This window comes from Brienomyrus brachyistius, chromosome 10, assembly GCF_023856365.1.
Source record: "Brienomyrus brachyistius isolate T26 chromosome 10, BBRACH_0.4, whole genome shotgun sequence".
NCBI classification, from domain to species: Eukaryota; Metazoa; Chordata; class Actinopteri; order Osteoglossiformes; family Mormyridae; genus Brienomyrus; species Brienomyrus brachyistius.
Window position 1 is genome coordinate 5,530,578 of NC_064542.1, and position 23,838 is coordinate 5,554,415.

Here is a 23,838-nt window from a genome sequence, read left to right on the forward strand (position 1 = left end):
ATGGCTTTCTGGACACGGCAGAAACGCCCCTCTTTAGAGGAGCGCCAGCAGCTCACTAAGCCTGTCCTTACACTGCTGCGTCAGTGGGAGCGGTTGGTGATGAAGGATGGGGTTTTACATCGTCGGGTTTTGTCGCCGGCTGGAAAAGAGCCCATTTTTCAGCTTGTGGTGCCGACAGTGTTGCGTTGGCAGGTTTTCGTTCAGTTACATCAGGCACATGGCCACCAGGGTATCGAGCGCACCCTTGAGCTGATACGGCAGCGCTGTTATTGGCCAGGTATGTTCGCGGAGGTGACCCGTTGGTGTCAGGAGTGTGAACGGTGTCAGGTGGCCAAGGACTCGCAACCAGTGGTGCAGAGTTTTTGGGGCCACTTGGTGGCCTCGCGCCCTAATGAAATCTTAGCCATGGATTTTACATCTTTGGAGCCCTCTAAGGGTGGGTATGAGAGTGTTCTCGTAATGACAGATGTGTTTAGTAAGTTTACACAGGCAGTGCCCACTCGGGACCAGCGTGCTTCAACGGTGGCTCAGGTACTGGTGAACGAATGGTTTTACAAGTTCGGGGTTCCCAGTCGGTTGCATTCCGACCAAGGCCGGAGCTTTGAAAGTGGAATCATTCGGCAATTGTGCCAGCTGTATCAGGTGGAGAAGTCACGGACAACTCCATACCACCCAGAAGGTAATGGTCAGTGTGAGCGGTTTAACCGCACTCTGCACAATTTGTTGCGTGCTCTGCCACCTTCTCGGAAGAGGGATTGGGTGTCTTGTTTACCTCAGTTGCTCTTTTGTTATAACACCACACCTCATCAGGCAACCGGAGAGGCCCCTCATTTCCTGATGTTTGGGCAGGAACCCTGGTTACCCGTGGATTTTCTGCTTGGGCGGGTTCCTGAGCCCAAGCCCGGGACAGTTCAGGAATGGGTGGTGGAACATCAGACTAGACTCCTGGTGGCTTTTGAAGGGGCTAAGGACCGACTGAGAGCAGCAGCGGACCGACGTAAGACGGCGCATGATTGTCGTGTGCGAGGTTCTCCCTTAGTGGATGGTCAAGTAGTGTATCTGCGGGATTGTGGGGTTAGGGGCAGGCATAAAATTCAAGATGTGTGGAGTTCAAAGTTGTATCAGGTGGTGCGAGCCCCACGAGAGGGTGGCTCGGTATATACAATTGCACCAGTTGAAGATTTGACTAAGACTAGACAGGTACATCGTAGTCTTTTGAAGGCCCAAGTCCAAGCAGAACCTGGGGTAGGTGCCCCTGTGGAGATTCCTGAGGAGGAAGTGGTTTCTTCCCCTTTAGAGAGGGAAGTTGAGATGGGGGACTGGTGTCTGCGGATGGTTGAGGCCCCAGGAGCGCCTGTGGAGTTAGTAGGGTTAGGTGCTACTGGGTCCTCGGTGATTGGCAGGCAAGTAGGAGGGGAGGGAGTTCCCCCGCTGACTTCGGGTAGTGTCTCTGGGGGGGTGCCAGGTAGGGGAGCTGTACGAAGGACCACTCGGCCTACTGCTGGACAGCACTCTAACATTCATCATTTGCCACGGGCAGCGGGGGCCCCAGTGAATGATCCGGGTGGGCCACCGGATGTTAGTTTGCAGTCAGTGATGGGGTTGTTTCGACCTTGGAGTTGACCAGTCTTTCCAGGGTTAGTATTGTTCATTGCCGGGGCGACAATGCAAAGGGCGGGGGTGGAATGTAGCCAAGTGGGGAAAATTGATCCCTTTGCCCTATTGGTTCCCCTGTGTTTTGGGTGGGGCTTAGCGCTATATAGAGGGTGGATTCGGGTAGGTATGGTGCTGACGCAGTTCCTGTTGCTGGCGGTGGAAGCAGCAGCTGTGCTGTGAGTGGGCAGGGGGTTAATTGGTTTCCGTAACCATCCCTGAGCCATTGGTTGCGGTATATTGATCGCATGGTTGGTGAAATGCATGCCGCTGGGGAGATGCGTCCTGTTGCTGTTGGGGAGGTGGTGAAGGCAGCCCCAGCAGTGGTTTAAGTCTTCCGGTTGGTGGTATGTATGTCGGGGAGATTAGCGGGGTATTTAGTTGTTAGCGTGGCCTGTAAGTATTTTAATATATTGCAGGTTTACTGGGGAACGTGGACCTCGCCGCTGTTTTGTCTGTCTGGTTACCAGCGATCGACATCTGTGCATCCTGTGGAGAACGTGGATTCGTGGGGTGGCCAGAGCGGGACTTTGGTGCCAGGAGTTGCTCGGAGTGCTGCTATTCCGCTGCCGATTGCGGCATCTAGTCCATGCATATACTGCCTCAAGATTTTGTATTTTGGTTGTTTTGGTATGCTTTATTTTATTGCATGTTTAATTATTTGTGTGCCTTGGTTTGTTAATTTATTTTGATTGTGATTTTGTATTTATCTTGGGGGCGGTTAAGCAGGCCTAGCGGGGTAACGGAAAGCGGCGGTACCCTACTAACCTGGTGTCTTGTTCCCTCATCTGTGTTTCAGGGCTAGTAGCCTTGCGCAGCACCCGCCTGGTGTATGGTGCACGTCACCCGTGTGCTGTAAAGTCACCGGTGTTGGTGTATTACGCCGGGTGCGGGGTTGATGGCAGGGATTGGGCGCCTACGGGGTTTTAGATTTATGGTGTGGACTACTGAACCTTTGCATTGAATGTAATAAAACACATAACTTTTACTGGCTCGCGTCTCTGGCCCTTTCCGGTGATTCGAACCTGTGTGCTGTTTTGAGGGTTGGGGTGTTAGGGTCCCCAGGGCAGTGTCCCTGGGGTGGCGTAGTCGGCTACTCATAGGGGAAAAAAGGGGTATTATAGATCGCTAGGCCACACAATCAGGCAGGTCATTTACTCAAGCAGGGAACATCTCCATCTGAGATGAGGGGACACATTCCTGGGATAGCCTTGCCAGCCCAGGGCTATTGTTTCCTTAATGGCTGTTTTGCACCTCTGTGATGCACATGCAGGGATAGCCATCCCCCAATAATAACACAACAATTGCGCTGAGATCACATATATACGTAGAAAAAAAAGATTGAGTCAGATAAATGTATCAAATATTTTATTATAATTATCATTATTATTTTTTACAACCAGTAATGCCGATAGCCCCATTGCATGAAGAGCAATACACCAAAATATTAGGAACATTATACACTCAGCGTATCCTCCTGCTAATATGAGTAGTCACTTTATGTATTGCCTGTGTCAGAACAGTACGGATTAGAACAATCTATTACAATCTGTAATGCGATCCGGGCCCTTTAAGGCTGGCTCGCTGCGAAGAGTGGGTGAGTCCGAGTGTGCGTTAGAGCGGGGTAGCGATTTCAGTCAGAAATTTCAGGGTAATAGCGGCGAAAAAAATGGATCATATTGCCAGTGTTGCTCAGAATCGCAGTAGCCTTCCGATGGTATGCGGTGCGTTGCGGTAGATTACTGTGACAAGAAAGCAAACTTTCATTATTACCATTCTGTTTATATTAAATTACGATCTTCCATATTAATCAAGGGATTGTAAAACTGAGAATATTTCAGCTCCAGTAGTTTATATTAAAGTTGCCCAAGTCACAACATGGTCTTTAAATGGCAAAGACAGACATAAATCAAATGTATATGAGCAGCAACATATGGGATCTGTTGTTCTGGTAAATGATATTATAGTATACGGAAATGTGATGTGGTGGCGAAGTCGTGCAGAAGTTTTACAACTGCACTATTGATTTATCACTCTATTTAGAAATATAAATTCAGTTCTTATCATTTTTAAAAGTTACTTTCTTTCACATTTGAATTTCAAGGTGTCCCTCACAGTGACACTGAAGGTGGGGTGGGCGGGGCTACGGGGGGCGGAGGTGGGGGACGCGGTCAGAATGGTATATTAAGAGGAGACCTGCACATGTAAAGTCACTCTACCTCTGCTTCCAGCGAGACAAGAGCTCCAGATTCTGTTGAAGATTTCATCTTTTGTTGAACAACTTCTCAAGAATGGCTTCCAAGTTGTAAGTTATGGTCAATTTATTATTTCATTTGAATCTGTAGAAATTGTGGATAAACTTGTTCTACTTTACTGACACTGTGCAAAAGTCTCTGACCACTGACTGCTATTGTTAAAACTTAAATTGCATCCATTACAAAACTAAAACAATATTTTGAAGCAACTTAAGTTTAATTTAATATATTAAATTATATTTTAATATAAATGTAAGTAATTAGTCAACATGTTTCAATAGCTGTGATTATGTACTTTACTCAGTCTAGGAGCCATCAGGATATGCAAATGTTATTTATCCAAACCACTGTGAAACGAACAGTGTTGATGATGACTGGACTGTTTCTTTATTCAACTAAAAGTAATGAATCAAATCTAATCTTTATTTATGACTTTTTTAATTGTATTTTTATCCCCAGTGCTTCCAGCAGGCATTTCCTGCTCTGCCCCGTGTGCAAGAAGACACAGCCAAGCCTCTCAGTGCATCTGGCTAGGGTGTGCATGAAGAGGTCTTCGAAAGAGGCCATCCAGGAAGTGATGGAGAAGGAAAAGCAGAATTCCCTTGAACTTCTGCAGTGGGGCAGGGTCTTCAGCTACAGGCACCTGCGGGAGATTTTGGATGACACTAATGCGTTTGGCAGGTTGGTGGGAAAACTCTTCAGCCTGTTTTACACACCTCACATCTTTCTTCTGTATGAAATTGACTAACAGTTTTTAATTTATTTATTTTTATCATTTATGAAAGGTTGGTCCAGGAGCTGGAGCATCGGCACATGGTGGTGACTGACATCCCCTTCCCAGCAGTGGCGGCGCAGACCAGCAGTGTTCCTGTGGTGGCTGGTGCAACCGCGCAGGGACCGGAGAGCTCTGCAAGTGAGCAGTCAGAAGACATTGTTGTCAGTGACAGCAGCGGCGAGACCTTTCAAGTGTAAGTATGATTATCTCGCTTTTACAGCTTTCACTGATACCTTTTGCTTTTGTTTGTGAGCCACACGTTGAATGTGCAGTTGTATGACGAAATGTGTTTTCCATTTGGCAGTACCCGGGAGGTGCAATGGCCACAGACCTCCAGGCAGATGATGCAGGAGAAGGGACTGTACAGGAAACATTCCCTGGACCATCCCCTCCTGAAGGGCTTCGCCACATACTTGGAGAAGGATCTCCTGAATGAGAATTTCAAGCAGGAGGTGAGGTCTCCCATAAAAATACACTTTTTCTAAACAATGGATTTTTTCTAAGCAATGGATTTTTTTCTAAGCAATGGATATATCTAATGCTGATTTTTCTTTCCAGGTGGAAAACGTCAGCAGGTTCATGTTTTTTGTGAACCCCGGAGAGCCTTCCCTTGAGTTTGTCAGGGAGAGGGAGAAGACGAAGCTCTTCTTTCGGGAGCTGACTGAGGCTGGTCTCTCCAGGCAGACTCAGGTGAACTACATGAAGAGCCTGAAGAGGTTGGTAGCATGGTTTGTTTTTATATTTTAGGCATATGTTGTATTACATATCTGTTTCTTCGAGGAAGAAGTTCTCCCGCTATTGTCTTTGTCATGACTGCATGTACAAGTTTATGTACATATACATATGGATACTTACATACCTGTCCTTCCTCTGACAGATTCCTCAAGTACCACACTGTCACCACCGACCTGCGGCGTTACAACATTGCCTTGTGGAACGAGGCAAAGTTCTTTGTGGAGTACCTGAGCTCACTACAGCAGAGCTCTGCCAAGTTGGTGAGTAAGGAGATCATCCACAGGAGGTAAGTTCGACTGTCCATTAAATTTCATATCACGGTTTGATTATATATCTCCTCTGCTATGTTTAACACTCTTGTTTTTTTTTTATCTCCCTCACTGCTCCTGGGGTGTCCTGCCTGGAGATCCAGAGCCATTTTACATCGTGAGCACATTAAAATGTGGATTGTATTAATTAGGATTGACAGTAATGGAATATTCTTCTGTTTTCCCCCCACACATAGACATGCCGTCCTCACGGAGAAGGACCCTCTCAGTCCAGAGGACTGCTGGGCCGTGCTGAGGGCTGCCAAGAACGACTTCTTGGCAATCCTTGGCAAGGTGTATCCTGAGGAGAGGCCCCTGGAGTCTGCGGAATGCTGCCTGGTCCTCTACTACCTGGAGGCCACGGTCATTCTAAAACATCTCCAGCGACCAGGCGTGGTGGAGCACATGACCGTAAGTATTTTACTCTTTTTTTTTTTTTTGTCTTCTCCACTTTTCCTTTTTGCCGGTTCTCTTTTTGATCAGTGGGGCATCATTGTCTTGTGCAGGTCGAGGAGTGGATGGCCAGGAGCAGGACCGAATCGGACCATGCGGTGATTGGGGTGAAGGAGCACAAGACGTCGGCGCAGCAAGTGGCCACGTTTGCACTGTCCTCTGAGGAGGAGACGGTAAGTATATCAAGTTTGAAAAGATTTATTTTGTCCTTTATTTCAAAAGCAGAAATTAAGTCGTTTTCCTCTGCCAACAGTGGTTCGACATCTACTTCACCCGGGTACGGCCACAGCTCCTGACATCCAAGAGAAGCCGGATGACGACGGATGACCAGGGAGGAGATGGACGGTTCTTTGTCTCCACTGCAGGCCGGCCGATCTTCAATGCGTCGAATGACCTCAGCCGGCTACACCAAAAGTCAGCTAATCACCATGATTCATTCCCACTATAATTTGCTCTAGATACACATTGTCAGGTGTTGTGTGAAACGTATTAATGAATTTCTTATTCATTTTGTATTTTAGATACAAGCTGGATCCAGTCACCAGCCAGATGGCCCGGCGCATCTTTGAGACGGCCACCAAGGACTTGAGTGACCAGCAGAAGTCCTTGGTGGCCGATTACCTCACACATTCTACTGCGACGGCTGACGAGCACTATAGGATGAAGCAGTCGCGGAATGTGGTGCTGGCCAGTAAGCTGCTGAAGAAGCTGGCAGGTGACTCGAGGTATGCATGTTTTCCGTTTGTCAATACACTTACCAACCAACATCAAGACACACAACCAAAGTCCTCACCACTGAACACTAACCGTAAAACTTATTTGTGTGTGTGTGTTTTTTTATCCCAGCGCTGACTCTGCTGAAGAAGGATCCAGCTGTTCTGCCCGTGGCGCCGCACGGGATGCTGCCATGGGGTCCAACCAGCAGATGGATGTCCAGGCAGCATTCGATCAGCTACTTCAAACCAACCCTGTGACCCTGGATGGCGACGTCCCAGATAAGAATGTACGGACACAGAAGTCGGGCCAGTTTCAGCGACGGCTCTATGAGCGCTGGCTGAAGGCCCAGATGAGGATGCGTGTCCGGCATGTCCTCTGTGAGTATTGTTTGTAGTACTAATTTTTAAAGCATTTTACTGATAAGCAATCCTATCTACATAGTCTTCCTAACTGACAACAATTTGCTTTGTTCTTGACAGCACACTTTGGCAGACGGCAGCCCACCGAGTCCCGGGTCGACGCTTGGATCAGGAACCAAGGCTGGAGAAGCAACGTTCCAAGCGCGGCCAGCGTCCTCAAGGACTGGAGACCAGTGGGCTCCGTGAACACCGCCATTGATTCTAGCCACATATAGGACCTCATCCGCAGGCAGAAGTGGAAGGGACTTGTTGTGGCGGACATTGCGGGGATGGGGAAGGGAGTCTGCACCACCCGGCAGTTCCAGGCTGGTGAGGTGGTATGTGACTACCACGGGCCGGTAGTCACAGCCACTGAGGGCCAGCGAATTCATCAGAGTACAAACGAAGAAGAATCCGGCTATATGTTTTTTTTTTAGGAACAGCCAGGGCATCCACATGTGTGTGGATGCCCATTCACCAGAGTGTGCCTGTCACCCAGGCATACAGACTTTTGGCCGGCTGGTTAATCACTCACGGAAAAAAGCCAACCTCCGGCCAAGGTTGTACAGCACGCCAGAGGGGCAGGACATTATTTTATTTTTGTCCGTCAGAAAAATAAATGTTGGGGAGGAACTTTTTCCTGGCTCTGAAACCCTGTACCTCAGTTTGCCCCATTTTATTCTGTTTTGTGTTTCTGTATTATATTTATGAATGTGCAATAAAGTTACACCTTTCTATCAAAAAACAGGTGTACTCATTTTTGAATAGTGTTTAATGCCTATAATATTCCTAGACACATCGGGACAACCACAATACTTTTTTTTACAACCAGTAAGGCCGATAGCCCTATTAGATCAAGAGCAATATATATATTACCCACTCCTGACACGGGGAGGTAGTGATGAAAAATAACCATACAGGACTCTTTCGAGGCCCTGTAATGAGAATGAGTACACTTTAAATCCTTTAACGAGGATCCATTGGAGGGCAAGTTTGGTGCCAGCAGCCGCGGTAATTCCAGCTCCAATAGCGTATGGTAAGGGTATATTACACTTCTCATAGCACCGACAGGTCTCATGGAATATAAACAAAAGCAACTGCAACAATTATACTCAACACTAAACGTCAAGGCACCAAGGAAAGGCAACAGAGCGTATGTATTTCTCAGGATGCATTCTAGTAAAATTCCCAGAAAATGAGCTGAAGACATATTTCAAGGGGTACTATATAAAACCGATGGAACTTTTATTGATTAAATAAAACGAAAAGCAACGTTTGAAAAATCACAAATGTTTCTAAGATTCAATGCATCGCTTTTTGACCACATCATGGCGATGAACACATTATTGTTCCTGACAATGCCCTAATACAGAAATAAAACTTTATGTAGGTAAACTCAAAACGCCTTCACTTGTCACACTGGCTGACTATCTCATACGATTATAAAGCAGCATTTTGAAAACTGCTTTTTTAAAATAACAGGTACAACACTTACCTTGGCTTCTGGCCAAATGCCTTTCACAGCTTGGCACTCCAACGCAGCGAAATTTGTATTTCCCCCTACCTCGTTGGCCCTTCAGTTTTTCTTTTTTCCCTTTGGATGTTTTTCCTTCTTCTTCGGATATTGTTTTTTTTGTTAAGTTTTTTTCCCTTTGGATGTTTTTTTTGTCTTCTTTAAATATTCTTTTTTTCCTTCTTTTGATAATGTTTTTTCGGAACAAGAGCCAGACAGTGTTACGATGTCTGCAGATAGTGCCAAACAGATAAGGTGCAAAGACAGAACTCATGGTACAAACAAAGTAAACGTAGTGCACTATGTAGGGTAGGCTGTACACTTGTCTGCACTTTGCAGCTTCGGGTGGGCCATCCTGATGTGTATAAATATATTTTATACACATATATAATGTGTATAATGACCCACAGGTCATTTACTCAAGCTGTTAACATCAGCATCTGAGATGAGGGGACACAGACTTTGGAAGGTCCTGACAATCAGTACAGATGCCTGAAACAGATGCCTGAAAGGAATCATGCTTTCATTTTACAGTTTGCAAGGGAATTAGCAAGATATCCATAGTAAAATCACAGACTTCAAAGCAATGTATTCAGTAAAAATAGCCCAACTGGTCAGGCCTGATCTGCAGCAGCATCAAATGTGTGTGTGTGTGTCTCTCCAGCAGAGTTCTATGTTAAATAATATCAAAATCACATTTTAAATTGCTTTAAATTAAAACAAACACACACAAACCCTTATATATGTAATGCATCAGGAATAATATTTCACTGCTTGCAAGATTCATCATGGATGTTTATATATAATTCACATTTATCAGTGACCTATATATTCATTTTAAATGTCATTTATCCAAAGCATTGAGCACTGAACAATGGAGATGATCACTGGAATTCAACTGAAAGTCACTAATAAGGACAAATTACAATGATGCAAATATTTTTAATCCAACTATTTAGTTACAAATTCCTCAGCCTGTGAGTCATCAGCATTGCAATCAGGCAGGTCATTTACTCAAGCAGGGAACATCTCCATCTGAGATGAGGGGACACATTCCTGGGATAGCCTTGCCAGCCCAGGGCTATTGTTTCCTTAATGGCTGTTTTGCACCTCTGTGATGCACATGCAGGGCTATCCAAAGCACATTATTTTTTAATTATTTATATATATATATATATATATATGCAGGTCACATATGTCTCTCTACCAGAACTCTATCTTTTATGTTTTTAGTGATTTTTATTTTTTAGTGATTAATTGTCATACCACTTACCTCAGTGGTGCTCAAAATCACATTTAAAATTTAATTCCCTTACATGTGTGTGTTTGTCTGTGTGTGTGTGTCTCCATCAGACTTCTATCTTAAATATATCAAAGTCACATTTTTAATTCTTTTAAATTAAAACAAACACACACACAAACCCTTATATATTTAATGCATCAGGAATAATATTTCACTTCTTGCAAGATTCATCATGGATGTTTATATATAATTCACATTTATCAGTGACCTATATATTCATTTTAAATGTCATTTATCCAAAGCATTGAGCACTGTACAATGGAGATGATCACTGGAATTCAACTGAAAGTCACTAATAAGGACAAATTACAATGATGCAAATATTTTTAATCCAACTATTTAGTTACAAATTACTCAGCCTGTGAGTCATCAGCATTGCAATCAGGCAGGTCATTTACTCAAGCAGGGAACATCTCCATCTGAGATGAGGGGACACATTCCTGGGATAGCCTTGCCAGCCCAGGGCTATTGTTTCCTTAATGGCTGTTTTGCACCTCTGTGATGCACATGCAGGGATAGCCATCCCCCAATAATAACACAACAATTGCGCTGAGATCACATATATACGTAGAAAAAAAAGATTGAGTCAGATAAATGTATCAAATATTTTATTATAATTATCATTATTATTTTTTACAACCAGTAATGCCGATAGCCCCATTGCATGAAGAGCAATACACCAAAATATTAGGAACATTATACACTCAGCCTATCCTCCTGCTAATATGAGTAGTCACTTTATGTATTGCCTGTGTCAGAACAGTACGGATTAGAACAATCTGTATTCCAATCTGTAATGCGATCCGGGCCCTTTAAGGCTGGCTCGCTGCGAAGAGTGGGTGAGTCCGAGTATGCGTTAGAGCGGGGTAGCGATTTCAGTCAGAAATTTCAGGGTAATAGCGGCGAAAAAAATGGATCATATTGCCAGTGTTGCTCAGAATCGCAGTATCCTTCCGATGGTATGCGGTGCGTTGCGGTAGATTACTGTGACAAGAAAGCAAACTTTCATTATTACCATTCTGTTTATATTAAATTACGATCTTCCATATTAATCAAGGGATTGTAAAACTGAGAATATTTCAGCTCCAGTAGTTTATATTAAAGTTGCCCGAGTCACAACATGGTCTTTAAATGGCAAAGACAGACATAAATCAAATGTATATGAGCAGCAACATAAGGGATCTGTTGTTCTGGTAAATGATATTATAGTATATAGTATAAATGTGATGTGGTGGCGAAGTCGTGCAGAAGTTTTACAACTGCACTATCGATTTATCACTCTATTTAGAAATATAAATTCAGTTCTTATCATTTTTAAAAGTTACTTTCTTTCACATTTGAATTTCAAGGTGTCCCTCACAGTGACACTGAAGGTGGGGTGGGCGGGGCTACGGGGGGCGGAGGTGGGGGACGCGGTCAGAATGGTATATTAAGAGGAGACCTGCACATGTAAAGTCACTCTACCTCTGCTTCCAGCGAGACAAGAGCTCCAGATTCTGTTGAAGATTTCATCTTTTGTTGAACAACTTCTCAAGAATGGCTTCCAAGTTGTAAGTTATGGTCAATTTATTATTTCATTTGAATCTGTAGAAATTGTGGATAAACTTGTTCTACTTTACTGACACTGTGCAAAAGTCTCTGACCACTGACTGCTATTGTTAAAACTTAAATTGCATCCATTACAAAACTAAAACAATATTTTGAAGCAACTTAAGTTTAATTTAATTAATTAAATTATATTTTAATATAAATGTAAGTAATTAGTCAACATGTTTCAATAGCTGTGATTATGTACTTTACTCAGTCTAGGAGCCATAAGGATATGCAAATGTTATTTATCCAAACCACTGTGAAACGAACAGTGTTGATGATGACTGGACTGTTTCTTTATTCAACTAAAAGTAATGAATCAAATCTAATCTTTATTTATGACTTTTTTAATTGTATTTTTATCCCCAGTGCTTCCAGCAGGCATTTCCTGCTCTGCCCCGTGTGCAAGAAGACACAGCCAAGCCTCTCAGTGCATCTGGCTAGGGTGTGCATGAAGAGGTCTTCGAAAGAGGCCATCCAGGAAGTGATGGAGAAGGAAAAGCAGAATTCCCTTGAACTTCTGCAGTGGGGCAGGGTCTTCAGCTACAGGCACCTGCGGGAGATTTTGGATGACACTAATGCGTTTGGCAGGTTGGTGGGAAAACTCTTCAGCCTGTTTTACACACCTCACATCTTTCTTCTGTATGAAATTGACTAACAGTTTTTAATTTATTTATTTTTATCATTTATGAAAGGTTGGTCCAGGAGCTGGAGCGTCGGCACATGGTGGTGACTGACATCCCCTTCCCAGCAGTGGCGGCGCAGACCAGCAGTGTTCCTGTGGTGGCTGGTGCAACCGCGCAGGGACCGGAGAGCTCTGCAAGTGAGCAGTCAGAAGACATTGTTGTCAGTGACAGCAGCGGCGAGACCTTTCAAGTGTAAGTATGATTATCTCGCTTTTACAGCTTTCACTGATACCTTTTGCTTTTGTTTGTGAGCCACACGTTGAATGTGCAGTTGTATGACGAAATGTGTTTTCCATTTGGCAGTACCCGGGAGGTGCAATGGCCACAGACCTCCAGGCAGATGATGCAGGAGAAGGGACTGTACAGGAAACATTCCCTGGACCATCCCCTCCTGAAGGGCTTCGCCACATACTTGGAGAAGGATCTCCTGAATGAGAATTTCAAGCAGGAGGTGAGGTCTCCCATAAAAATACACTTTTTCTAAACAATGGATTTTTTCTAAGCAATGGATTTTTTTCTAAGCAATGGATATATCTAATGCTGATTTTTCTTTCCAGGTGGAAAACGTCAGCAGGTTCATGTTTTTTGTGAACCCCGGAGAGCCTTCCCTTGAGTTTGTCAGGGAGAGGGAGAAGACGAAGCTCTTCTTTCGGGAGCTGACTGAGGCTGGTCTCTCCAGGCAGACTCAGGTGAACTACATGAAGAGCCTGAAGAGGTTGGTAGCATGGTTTGTTTTTATATTTTAGGCATATGTTGTATTACATATCTGTTTCTTCGAGGAAGAAGTTCTCCCGCTATTGTCTTTGTCATGACTGCATGTACAAGTTTATGTACATATACATATGGATACTTACATACCTGTCCTTCCTCTGACAGATTCCTCAAGTACCACACTGTCACCACCGACCTGCGGCGTGACAACATTGCCTTGTGGAACGAGGCAAAGTTCTTTGTGGAGTACCTGAGCTCACTACAGCAGAGCTCTGCCAAGTTGGTGAGTAAGGAGATCATCCACAGGAGGTAAGTTCGACTGTCCATTAAATTTCATATCACGGTTTGATTATATATCTCCTCTGCTATGTTTAACACTCTTGTTTTTTTTTTTATCTCCCTCACTGCTCCTGGGGTGCACTGCCTAGAGATCCAGAGCCATTTTACATCGTGAGCACATTAAAATGTGGATTGTATTAATTAGGATTGACAGTAATGGAATATTCTTCTGTTTTCCCCCCACACATAGACATGCCGTCCTCACGGAGAAGGACCCTCTCAGTCCAGAGGACTGCTGGGCCGTGCTGAGGGCTGCCAAGAACGACTTCTTGGCAATCCTTGGCAAGGTGTATCCTGAGGAGAGGCCCCTGGAGTCTGCGGAATGCTGCCTGGTCCTCTACTACCTGGAGGCCACGGTCATTCTAAAACATCTCCAGCGACCAGGCGTGGTGGAGCACATGACCGTAAGTATTTTACTCTTTTTTTTTTTTTGTCTTCTCCACTTTTCCTTTTTGCCGGTTCTCTTTTTGATCAGTGGGGCATCATTGTCTTGTGCAGGTCGAGGAGTGGATGGCCAGGAGCAGGACCGAATCGGACCATGCGGTGATTGGGGTGAAGGAGCACAAGACGTCGGCGCAGCAAGTGGCCACGTTTGCACTGTCCTCTGAGGAGGAGACGGTAAGTATATCAAGTTTGAAAAGATTTATTTTGTCGTTTATTTCAAAAGCAGAAATTAAGTCGTTTTCCTCTGCCAACAGTGGTTCGACATCTACTTCACCCGGGTACGGCCACAGCTCCTGACATCCAAGAGAAGCCGGATGACGACGGATGACCAGGGAGGAGATGGACGGTTCTTTGTCTCCACTGCAGGCCGGCCGATCTTCAATGCGTCGAATGACCTCAGCCGGCTACACCAAAAGTCAGCTAATCACCATGATTCATTCCCACTATAATTTGCTCTAGATACACATTGTCAGGTGTTGTGTGAAACGTATTAATGAATTTCTTATTCATTTTGTATTTTAGATACAAGCTGGATCCAGTCACCAGCCAGATGGCCCGGCGCATCTTTGAGACGGCCACCAAGGACTTGAGTGACCAGCAGAAGTCCTTGGTGGCCGATTACCTCACACATTCTACTGCGACGGCTGACGAGCACTATAGGATGAAGCAGTCGCGGAATGTGGTGCTGGCCAGTAAGCTGCTGAAGAAGCTGGCAGGTGACTCGAGGTATGCATGTTTTCCGTTTGTCAATACACTTACCAACCAACATCAAGACACACAACCAAAGTCCTCACCACTGAACACTAACCGTAAAACTTATTTGTGTGTGTGTGTTTTTTTATCCCAGCGCTGACTCTGCTGAAGAAGGATCCAGCTGTTCTGCCCGTGGCGCCGCACGGGATGCTGCCATGGGGTCCAACCAGCAGATGGATGTCCAGGCAGCATTCGATCAGCTACTTCAAACCAACCCTGTGACCCTGGATGGCGACGTCCCAGATAAGAATGTACGGACACAGAAGTCGGGCCAGTTTCAGCGACGGCTCTATGAGCGCTGGCTGAAGGCCCAGATGAGGATGCGTGTCCGGCATGTCCTCTGTGAGTATTGTTTGTAGTACTAATTTTTAAAGCATTTTACTGATAAGCAATCCTATCTACATAGTCTTCCTAACTGACAACAATTTGCTTTGTTCTTGACAGCACACTTTGGCAGACGGCAGCCCACCGAGTCCCGGGTCGACGCTTGGATCAGGAACCAAGGCTGGAGAAGCAACGTTCCAAGCGCGGCCAGCGTCCTCAAGGACTGGAGACCAGTGGGCTCCGTGAACACCGCCATTGATTCTAGCCACATATAGGACCTCATCCGCAGGCAGAAGTGGAAGGGACTTGTTGTGGCGGACATTGCGGGGATGGGGAAGGGAGTCTGCACCACCCGGCAGTTCCAGGCTGGTGAGGTGGTATGTGACTACCACGGGCCGGTAGTCACAGCCACTGAGGGCCAGCGAATTCATCAGAGTACAAACGAAGAAGAATCCGGCTATATGTTTTTTTTTTAGGAACAGCCAGGGCATCCACATGTGTGTGGATGCCCATTCACCAGAGTGTGCCTGTCACCCAGGCATACAGACTTTTGGCCGGCTGGTTAATCACTCACGGAAAAAAGCCAACCTCCGGCCAAGGTTGTACAGCACGCCAGAGGGACAGGACATTATTTTATTTTTGTCTGTCAGAAAAATAAATGTTGGGGAGGAACTTTTTATTTGATTATGGGGTGCAGAGGACATCATTCAGGGGAGAGGGGTTGGAGCTCTCTTGGCTCTGAAACCCTGTACCTCAGTTTGCCCCATTTTATTCTGTTTTGTGTTTCTGTATTATATTTATGAATGTGCAATAAAGTTACACCTTTCTATCAAAAAACAGGTGTACTCATTTTTGAATAGTGTTTAATGCCTATAATATTCCTAGACACATCGGGACAACCACAATACTTTTTTTTACAACCAGTAAGGCCGATAGCCCTATTAGATCAAGAGCAATATATATATTACCCACTCCTGACACGGGGAGGTAGTGATGAAAAATAACCATACAGGACTCTTTCGAGGCCCTGTAATGAGAATGAGTACACTTTAAATCCTTTAACGAGGATCCATTGGAGGGCAAGTTTGGTGCCAGCAGCCGCGGTAATTCCAGCTCCAATAGGGTATGGTAAGGGTATATTACACTTCTCATAGCACCGACAGGTCTCATGGAATATAAACAAAAGCAACTGCAACAATTATACTCAACACTAAACGTCAAGGCACCAAGGAAAGGCAACAGAGCGTATGTATTTCTCAGGATGCATTCTAGTAAAATGCCCGGAAAATGAGCTGAAGACATATTTCAAGGGGTACTATATAAAACCGATGGAACTTTTACTGATTAAATAAAACGAAAAGCATCGTTTGAAAAATCACAAATGTTTCTAAGATTCAATGCATCGCTTTTTGACCACATCATGGCGATGAACACATCATTGTTCCTGACAATGCCCTAATACAGAAATAAAACTTTATGTAGGTAAACTCAAAACGCCTTCACTTGTCACACTGGCTGACTATCTCAAACGATTATAAAGCAGCATTTTAAATTAAAACAAACACACACAAACCCTTATATATTTAATGCATCAGGAATAATATTTCACTGCTTGCAAGATTCATCATGGATGTTTATATATAATTCACATTTATCAGTGACCTATATATTCATTTTAAATGTCATTTATCCAAAGCATTGAGCACTGAACAATGGAGATGATCACTGGAATTCAACTGAAAGTCACTAATAAGGACAAATTACAATGATGCAAATATTTTTAATCCAACTATTTGGTTACAAATTACTCAGCCTGTGAGTCATCAGCATTGCAATCAGGCAGGTCATTTACTCAAGCAGGGAACATCTCCATCTGAGATGAGGGGACACATTCCTGGGATAGCCTTGCCAGCCCAGGGCTATTGTTTCCTTAATGGCTGTTTTGCACCTCTGTGATGCACATGCAGGGCTATCCAAAGCACATTATTTTTTAATTATTTATATATATATATGCAGGTCACATATGTCTCTCTACCAGTACTCTATCTTTTATGTTTTTAGTGATTTTTATTTTTTAGTGATTAATTGTCATACCACTTACCTCAGTGGTGCTCAAAATCACATTTAAAATTTAATTCCCTTATATGTGTGTGTTTGTCTGTGTGTGTGTGTCTCCACCAGACTTCTATCTTAAATATATCAAAGTCACATTTTTAATTCTTTTAAATTAAAACAAACACACACACAAACCCTTATATATTTAATGCATAAGAAATAATATTTCACTTCTTACAAGATTCATCATGGATGTTTATATATAATTCACATTTATCAGTGACCTATATATTCATTTTAAATGTCATTTATCCAAAGCATTGAGCACTGTACAATGGAGATGATCACTGGAATTCAACTGAAAGTCACTAATAAGGACAAATTACAATGATGCAAATATTTTTAATCCAACTATTTAGTTACAAATTACTCAGCCTGTGAGTCATCAGCATTGCAATCAGGCAGGTCATTTACTCAAGCAGGGAACATCTCCATCTGAGATGAGGGGACACATTCCTGGGATAGCCTTGCCAGCCCAGGGCTATTGTTTCCTTAATGGCTGTTTTGCACCTCTGTGATGCACATGCAGGTGTAATCCGGGGTTCGATTCTTTTTTTTATTTTTATAGTATGAATAGAACATGATATATGTGCTGCGCTGATGCAGGCACCGCATATGTTGTTTTGTATTCTGTTTCCGTTTACTTTAATTGGGTACTGTTATGTCCACCAATCGGGAAAAGGGGCGGGAGCAGGAGACGCTGGCGGGAAAGAGGAGACGCTGGCGGGGACGAGAGAAGCGGACAAGACTGCTCGTCTTGTGAGCGACTGTTTTCAAGCCATGGAGCGGTAAGGAACAACAGCGTACCCAGTGAAGAGAGAGAAGCTGGCTGGAGCGGGAGTCGCAGGACTGCTCGTCTTGCGAGGGGCTCGACATAAGCTGCGGACAGCGGCGAATCACCAGCACAGCGCTTCGGAGAGGGAGAATAAATTCGCCCTACAGGAGGGAAAGACTGTGGGACGAAAGAAAAATATTGCTTACTCCAGGATTTGGAGCACGCCTGAAATTGGGTGGACTGGTAGGCATATTATTTTATTTATTTTGTTTTTGCTCTTCAGAGTGAAGCGGCCATTTTTCCGTTTGTGGTCACTACGGACTCAAGCATCAACCAGGCCTGCCACGATCTTTTGCTTTAATTTTCTTCATATTTAAGTGTTTGATGGACTACCGGACTGAGGGTTATTGTATATTTGTTGTTGTTTTTGAATATGTTTGAATGTATTATGTTTGGTGTCGATTAGTGTAATTTAGTAAATGTTTTAAAGTTAACTGCGTCATTGTGTATTGCGGAGAAGATTGCACCGAATTTAGCCTATGCTGGCTTAGCACAGGCTCTGATTAGATCGCAACGCATAAGGAAAGGAGAGGACGAACGAAACCAGGGCCCCCCGGTTAGTGTTAATGCAGTGTACGACCCCATAGAGGGCCGACGGGGGCGCTACACAGGGATAGCCATCCCCCAATAATAACACAGCAATTGCGCTGAGATCACATATATACGTAGAAAAAAAAGATTGAGTCAGATAAATGTATCAAATATTTTATTATAATTATCATTATTATTTTTTACAACCAGTAATGCCGATAGCCCCATTGCATGAAGAGCAATACACCAAAATATTAGGAACATTATACACTCAGCGTATCCTCCTGCTAATATGAGTAGTCACTTTATGTATTGCCTGTGTCAGAACAGTACGGATTAGAACAATCTGTATTACAATATGTAATGCGATCCGGGCCCTTTAAGGCTGGCTCGCTGCGAAGAGTGGGTGAGTCCGAGTGTGCGTTAGAGCGGGGTAGCGATTTCAGTCAGAAATTTCAGGGTAATAGCGGCGAAAAAAATGGATCATATTGCCAGTGTTGCTCAGAATCGCAGTAGCCTTCCGATGGTATGCGGTGCGTTGCGGTAGATTACTGTGACAAGAAAGCAAACTTTCATTATTACCATTCTGTTTATATTAAATTACGATCTTCCATATTAATCAAGGGATTGTAAAACAGAGAATATTTCAGCTCCAGTAGTTTATATTAAAGTTGCCCGAGTCACAACATGGTCTTTAAATGGCAAAGACAGACATAAATCAAATGTATATGAGCAGCAACATAAGGGATCTGTTGTTCTGGTAAATGATATTATAGTATACGGAAATGTGATGTGGTGGCGAAGTCGTGCAGAAGTTTTACAACTGCACTATCGATTTATCACTTTATTTAGAAATATAAATTCAGTTCTTATCATTTTTAAAAGTTACTTTCTTTCACATTTGAATTTCAAGGTGTCCCTCACAGTGACACTGAAGGTGGGGTGGGCGGGGCTACGGGGGGCGGAGGTGGGGGACGCGGTCAGAATGGTATATTAAGAGGAGACCTGCACATGTAAAGTCACTCTACCTCTGCTTCCAGCGAGACAAGAGCTCCAGATTCTGTTGAAGATTTCATCTTTTGTTGAACAACTTCTCAAGAATGGCTTCCAAGTTGTAAGTTATGGTCAATTTATTATTTCATTTGAATCTGTAGAAATTGTGGATAAACTTGTTCTACTTTACTGACACTGTGCAAAAGTCTCTGACCACTGACTGCTATTGTTAAAACTTAAATTGCATCCATTACAAAACTAAAACAATATTTTGAAGCAACTTAAGTTTAATTTAATTAATTAAATTATATTTTAATATAAATGTAAGTAATTAGTCAACATGTTTCAATAGCTGTGATTATGTACTTTACTCAGTCTAGGAGCCATCAGGATATGAAAATGTTATTTATCCAAACCACTGTGAAACGAACAGTGTTGATGATGACTGGACTGTTTCTTTATTCAACTAAAAGTAATGAATCAAATCTAATCTTTATTTATGACTTTTTTAATTGTATTTTTATCCCCAGTGCTTCCAGCAGGCATTTCCTGCTCTGCCCCGTGTGCAAGAAGACACAGCCAAGCCTCTCAGTGCATCTGGCTAGGGTGTGCATGAAGAGGTCTTCGAAAGAGGCCATCCAGGAAGTGATGGAGAAGGAAAAGCAGAATTCCCTTGAACTTCTGCAGTGGGGCAGGGTCTTCAGCTACAGGCACCTGCGGGAGATTTTGGATGACACTAATGCGTTTTGCAGGTTGGTGGGAAAACTCTTCAGCCTGTTTTACACACCTCACATCTTTCTTCTGTATGAAATTGACTAACAGTTTTTAATTTATTTATTTTTATCATTTATGAAAGGTTGGTCCAGGAGCTGGAGCGTCGGCACATGGTGGTGACTGACATCCCCTTCCCAGCAGTGGCGGCGCAGACCAGCAGTGTTCCTGTGGTGCTGGTGCAACCGCGCAGGGACCGGAGAGCTCTGCAAGTGAGCAGTCAGAAGACATTGTTGTCAGTGACAGCAGCGGCGAGACCTTTCAAGTGTAAATATGATTATCTCGGTTTTACAGCTTTCACTGATACCTTTTGCTTTTGTTTGTGAGCCACACGTTGAATGTGCAGTTGTATGACGAAATGTGTTTTCCATTTGGCAGTACCCGGGAGGTGCAATGGCCACAGACCTCCAGGCAGATGATGCAGGAGAAGGGACTGTACAGGAAACATTCCCTGGACCATCCCCTCCTGAAGGGCTTCGCCACATACTTGGAGAAGGATCTCCTGAATGAGAATTTCAAGCAGGAGGTGAGGTCTCCCATAAAAAAACACTTTTTCTAAACAATGGATTTTTTCTAAGCAATGGATTTTTTTCTAAGCAATGGATATATCTAATGCTGATTTTTCTTTCCAGGTGGAAAACGTCAGCAGGTTCATGTTTTTTGTGAACCCCGGAGAGCCTTCCCTTGAGTTTGTCAGGGAGAGGGAGAAGACGAAGCTCTTCTTTCGGGAGCTGACTGAGGCTGGTCTCTCCAGGCAGACTCAGGTGAACTACATGAAGAGCCTGAAGAGGTTGGTAGCATGGTTTGTTTTTATATTTTAGGCATATGTTGTATTACATATCTGTTTCTTCGAGGAAGAAGTTCTCCCGCTATTGTCTTTGTCATGACTGCATGTACAAGTTTATGTACATATACATATGGATACTTACATACCTGTCCTTCCTCTGACAGATTCCTCAAGTACCACACTGTCACCACCGACCTGCGGCGTGACAACATTGCCTTGTGGAACGAGGCAAAGTTCTTTGTGGAGTACCTGAGCTCACTACAGCAGAGCTCTGCCAAGTTGGTGAGTAAGGAGATCATCCACAGGAGGTAAGTTCGACTGTCCATTAAATTTCATATCACGGTTTGATTATATATCTCCTCTGCTATGTTTAACACTCTTGTTTTTTTTTTATCTCCCTCACTGCTCCTGGGGTGCACTGCCTGGAGATCCAGAGCCATTTTACATCGTGAGCACATTAAAATGTGGATTGTATTAATTAGGATTGACAGTAATGGAATATTCTTCTGTTTTCCCCCCACACATAGACATGCCGTCCTCACGGAGAAGGACCCTCTCAGTCCAGAGGACTGCTGGGCCGTGCTGAGGGCTGCCAAGAACGACTTCTTGGCAATCCTTGGCAAGGTGTATCCTGAGGAGAGGCCCCTGGAGTCTGCGGAATGCTGCCTGGTCCTCTACTACCTGGAGGCCACGGTCATTCTAAAACATCTCCAGCGACCAGGCGTGGTGGAGCACATGACCGTCAGTATTTTACTCTTTTTTTTTTTGTCTTAACCACTTTTCCTTTTTGCCGGTTCTCTTTTTGATCAGTGGGGCATCATTGTCTTGTGCAGGTCGAGGAGTGGATGGCCAGGAGCAGGACCGAATCGGACCATGCGGTGATTGGGGTGAAGGAGCACAAGACGTCGGCGCAGCAAGTGGCCACGTTTGCACTGTCCTCTGAGGAGGAGACGGTAAGTATATCAAGTTTGAAAAGATTTATTTTGTCGTTTATTTCAAAAGCAGAAATTAAGTCGTTTTCCTCTGCCAACAGTGGTTCGACATCTACTTCACCCGGGTACGGCCACAGCTCCTGACATCCAAGAGAAGCCGGATGACGACGGATGACCAGGGAGGAGATGGACGGTTCTTTGTCTCCACTGCAGGCCGGCCGATCTTCAATGCGTCGAATGACCTCAGCCGGCTACACCAAAAGTCAGCTAATCACCATGATTCATTCCCACTATAATTTGCTCTAGATACACATTGTCAGGTGTTGTGTGAAACGTATTAATGAATTTCTTATTCATTTTGTATTTTAGATACAAGCTGGATCCAGTCACCAGCCAGATGGCCCGGCGCATCTTTGAGACGGCCACCAAGGACTTGAGTGACCAGCAGAAGTCCTTGGTGGCCGATTACCTCACACATTCTACTGCGACGGCTGACGAGCACTATAGGATGAAGCAGTCGCGGAATGTGGTGCTAGCCAGTAAGCTGCTGAAGAAGCTGGCAGGTGACTCGAGGTATGCATGTTTTCCATTTGTCAATACACTTACCAACCAACATCAAGATACACAACCAAAGTCCTCACCACTGAACACTAACCGTAAAACTTATTTGTGTGTGTGTGTTTTTTTATCCCAGCGCTGACTCTGCTGAAGAAGGATCCAGCTGTTCTGCCCGTGGCGCCGCACGGGATGCTGCCATGGGGTCCAACCAGCAGATGGATGTCCAGGCAGCATTCGATCAGCTACTTCAAACCAACCCTGTGACTCTGGATGGCGACGTCCCAGATAAGAATGTACGGACACAGAAGTCGGGCCAGTTTCAGCGACGGCTCTATGAGCGCTGGCTGAAGGCCCAGATGAGGATGCGTGTCCGGCATGTCCTCTGTGAGTATTGTTTGTAGTACTAATTTTTAAAGCATTTTACTGATAAGCAATCCTATCTACATAGTCTTCCTAACTGACAACAATTTGCTTTGTTCTTGACAGCACACTTTGGCAGACGGCAGCCCACCGAGTCCCGGGTCGACGCTTGGATCAGGAACCAAGGCTGGAGAAGCAACGTTCCAAGCGCGGCCAGCGTCCTCAAGGACTGGAGACCAGTGGGCTCCGTGAACACCGCCATTGATTCTAGCCACATATAGGACCTCATCCGCAGGCAGAAGTGGAAGGGACTTGTTGTGGCGGACATTGCGGGGATGGGGAAGGGAGTCTGCACCACCCGGCAGTTCCAGGCTGGTGAGGTGGTATGTGACTACCACGGGCCGGTAGTCACAGCCACTGAGGGCCAGCGAATTCATCAGAGTACAAACGAAGAAGAATCCGGCTATATGTTTTTTTTTTAGGAACAGCCAGGGCATCCACATGTGTGTGGATGCCCATTCACCAGAGTGTGCCTGTCACCCAGGCATAGACTTTTGGACGTTAATCACTCACGGAAAAAAGCCAACCTCCGGACAAGGTTGTACAGCACGCCAGAGGGACAGGACATTATTTTATTTTTGTCTGTCAGAAAAATAAATGTTGGGGAGGAACTTTTTATTTGATTATGGGGTGCAGAGGACATCATTCAGGGGAGAGGGGTTGGAGCTCTCCTGGCTCTGAAACCCTGTAACCTCAGTTTGCCCCATTTTATTCTGTTTTGTGTTTCTGTATTATATTTATGAATGTGCAATAAAGTTACACCTTTCTATCAAAAAACAGGTGTACTCATTTTTGAATAGTGTTTAATGCCTATAATATTCCTAGACACATCGGGACAACCACAATACTTTTTTTTACAGCCAGTAAGGCCGATAGCCCTATTAGATCAAGAGCAATATATATATTACCCACTCCTGACACGGGGAGGTAGTGATGAAA